The sequence below is a fragment of the Dipteris shenzhenensis genome, chromosome 21, assembly GCF_047967505.1.
Source record: "Dipteris shenzhenensis isolate YYH24624 ecotype China chromosome 21, Dip_SZ_1.0, whole genome shotgun sequence".
Classification (NCBI taxonomy): domain Eukaryota; kingdom Viridiplantae; phylum Streptophyta; class Polypodiopsida; order Gleicheniales; family Dipteridaceae; genus Dipteris; species Dipteris shenzhenensis.
The window spans coordinates 33078677-33082442 of NC_141616.1; the positions used below are offsets into that span (position 1 = coordinate 33078677).

The 3766-nt window shown below is 49.6% G+C and overlaps 1 pseudogene; it reads left to right on the forward strand.

Annotated features, from left to right (window-relative positions):
- Positions 1-290: 290 nt before the first annotated feature.
- Positions 291-2215, forward strand: LOC147888761 (zinc-finger homeodomain protein 2 pseudogene; annotated as a pseudogene).
- Positions 2216-3766: the final 1551 nt, after the last annotated feature.

The following is a 3766-nucleotide window of genomic DNA, read 5'->3' on the forward strand; positions in this document are numbered from 1 at the left end:
TTGTTTTTTAGAAGGAGAGAGCTGAGAGGAGAGGAGAGGAGGGGAGGGCAAGGAAGTACGTGAGGGATGTTGAGGATGATGAAGAAGATGATGGGGAAGAGGGTCAAAATAGGTAAAAATAAAAGGAAAGGAAGAGAGAGGCAATGATGGATCCCGACTGTCTTCCACTAACAATGCGGGCTGAGCAGGGAACAGTCCTCTTGATGACCCACCGCCCTTCTTTGTCCCCCCCCCCCCCTTCCCCTTCTTCCCTTTTAGCCCTTCCTCTTCACTTTCCCAAGCTACCCCCACCCTCCTTGGACGACTCCTTCTCCAGAGCCTTCCTTCTTCTCCATAGCCATCTCCCTCCTCCTCCTCCTCCTCCTCCTCCTCCTCCTCCCGCTCGCCATCTCCTCCCCCTCCTCCTCCCTTTTGCCTCCCCCTTGTCCCCCTCCCTCCCATTTCCCAACACCCTTGCCTCATCATTTGTCTCCCCTCCCTCCCCTTTCCCCCCTGTCTCCCCCTCCTCGGGCCTCCTTCCAGCTCGACACCGGCCCCCTTGCTTCTTTTTTTGCTCCTTTTTTGCTTGCCCGCCTTTGCTGTTCTCTAGATGGGCCGGATTTCGGATCTAGAATGTGGCTCCCCCTCCCCTAGCCTGCATGCTCCCGCCCCCCTTGCTTGAGTGAGCGAATTGATGGAGCTGACCCTCGCCCCCCCGTGGGATCGGTGCTAGAGTGAGTTTCTGGATCCGGGTCATGTGACTGTGTTCCCAGCTGATTTTCTGCGTCATCTTTGTTCGAGAATTCGCCCATCAGGATTTCGCACTTCCCATCACTGTCCCTTTAGAGCCTAGAGAATCCTACAATGAGGTGCGGTGCTGCTATGACGGAGTGTGATATGTGCGATTATTCCGGTTGCATTCTGAGCAACAGGAAGAAGAGTGTCTGGAGGTTAGCTCCTGTGGCAGAATGCGACGACAGTGTTACAGGGCCATGAGCAACTCGGACGTGATATCTACTTCTGTAGCTAGTGTAGAAGCGCATCCATCAATCACTACTCATCGCATACCACCGAGGCAGACTGTATCAGTGTGATGGACATCGGGGTACACGAAGGAGCTGCTGGCAATGGTGCTATTCCGTTGCCGGTGTCGGCGAGCGGCTACATGCCCAGCATGCATGAGGCTGCAGCCAAGGTGAAGGCGCTGGCGACAGGAGGGGAGGGTTTGACAGCATTAAGCAGCAACAGCAATGGAATGCAGATGGATGAAGTGGGACTAGTCGCTCCTCCTGCTCCTCCTCCTCCTCCTCCCAATATGGACCTTAAGCTAGTGAGGAAGCCCGCGAGGTACAGAGAATGCCTGAAGAACCACGCTGCAAACCTTGGCGGGCATGCAACCGATGGGTGCGGAGAATTCATGCCCAGTGGAGAAGAAGGCAGTCTTGAAGCTCTGCGATGTGCAGCTTGCGATTGTCACAGAAATTTTCATAGAAGAGAGCTCGAGGGCGAGTTCTCCTGCGATTGTCGCTACGGCACCAGGGATCGGAAGCGCATCGGACCTCTCTTTCCTCCCCCTCACATCCCTCTGCCCCTCCCATCGCCAAGCTTGCTGCAGCCTCGCCCTCCTTTCAGCTCGCAGATGCTCATGGCGTTCAACCCCCCTGAATCCGATGAATTCGAGACTGGGCTGATGATGTCTCCAGGGTCGTCCGCTGCCCTCAAGAAGCGTTTCCGGACCAAGTTCACGCAAGAACAGAAAGATCAGATGTGCGTGTTTGCGGAGAAGGTAGGGTGGAGGATTCAGAAGCACGATGAAGCTGCCGTGCAGCAGTTTTGCGCTGAAGTTGGCGTGAAGAGGCATGTTCTCAAGGTGTGGATGCACAACAACAAGAACAGTTCAGGCAAGAAGGGTACGCCATCGCCATCGCTGTGAGAGGAAGGATCAGCATGCTGCTCACGATCAAGGGTTTTCGCAAACCCTGTGCAGTGTTACACTACCCTAACCCTGTAGGATTCGAGAGAGAGGCCAGCAGAGTATCGATAGGTTCAGTTTTTCTTACCTTGCTCATCTCCTCAAGCTCCTAGAGCAAGGGTTCAAGCAGGAAACAGGACTTTTAAGGTAGACAAATTTCGTGGCAAAGCTCAACGGTTGGAAGTATCGTCTTCTTAACCTCATTTCTCTGTACGATATGGTAGCATTATATACTGATTGTTGCTGTTTGCAACTCTTGCTTGATTTGGTGTGCACTTTGCCGAGCTGCTTGCGGCAGATGGACAGCTCCCCCGACAGTTTTGATGTTCGTTGTTTCACTAGGTTTGAAATATGAGTTGTTTGGGCTATGTTCGTTTGTTAAGCCGTGCAGCCGAGTTTGCTCCATAGCGTCTATGCCCAAAGCTGCAGATCATGCAGCTTCATCTAGGGATCTACGGAAATATAAGAATGAGGAGTTAATTGTCGTCAAATGGTTGTGACTGTGCTACGCGAGCAAGGCGACTGGCAAGTCTGTAGCAAAGCGCGGATGACACTTGTTTTCCGCAATTTCGATGTACTGTACGAGTTGAAAGCTTCTCGTACTATTGCTGTTAAGTTCACCGATGCGAGACGGAAGGTTAAATTTACGTATCGTTCGTGGGTCTTGCGAAGTGTGAATTCTTCGTACCACAGCTCGCCAGCTTCGGTAAGCGCGTTGCTACTATCGATACATCATACCGTCCGACAGATAACTGTTAAAGGGTTGCTCAACGGAGCGAATGCGCGTGGGATGAGATGCTTTTGTGTATAATGCTTTGAAATTGAAAACCATTTAGCTTTCAAACGAGGAACATGCTTCGTTAGGAGGCGAGCTTGACGTGCTACAAAGTACATCATCATGGACGGCATACAGCAAAAAAATAACCATTGTTCTTGCTCGTCGTGCCAACAGTGCACTGTCAGTAAGTAGGGCAAGGGCTGTGCGGTTTCCTCGACCGTTCGTTCAAATCGAGCTTGGGAATAATTCTTGAGTCGTCTGTTGTCCTCTAACGTGAACTCGAATCATTTTGTACTCCCATCAATCTCTTTTTGCTTTGTCTCACCAATATTTTCCGTTCAAATATCGCTGCCACGAATCGGCTCGCACATCCTTGGAGTGAACTTGCGTATCGTTGCAGCAGCAGAACGTACGTCGTTCCCGGTGAAGATAGGATTCAAAAGACTTGCGAGCATATGCATTTAAAATAATTGTGACTTCGAACTGATGAGCAAATGCGACGAAAACAAGCTTTAGAAAAGACTTCAATCTGGGTGTTCTGAGAGTGCGATCCATAGTCCATAGCAAGGTTTAGCAAACTTTTGTGACAACTATTTACTCATATACAAACCTTTGAACACGAAGACAAATGTTATACAGCTTTTCCCTTCTCGCCAAGCTAGATTGCAAATCCTTTACTACATTGTCCTCACCCTAGCTCCCTAATCCAGAAACTTGAAAAGGTTGCACAATTAGAGTACGGTCGTTGTTGGAGTTAAAAGCTGGATATATCCTACTCGATCTGATTCTTGTTTCTGCTCTGCTTATATTAGCAACATATAGTCTCACTAGTGAAGGTGCATGAGTTTGTAGCTAAGAGCTGCCTAACCCCATGATGGTAATAATTTCCAACGAAAGCCCATCGTACTTTATATATATGGATTATGCTTAAGAGGATTTTTTCGTGTGAGACACTTTTTGATATCCTTATCGAGATACATTTAGTGTTGATGTCCATGCGTTTATCTCATGCTTTCCATGCACTTAGCCTCAAGTAC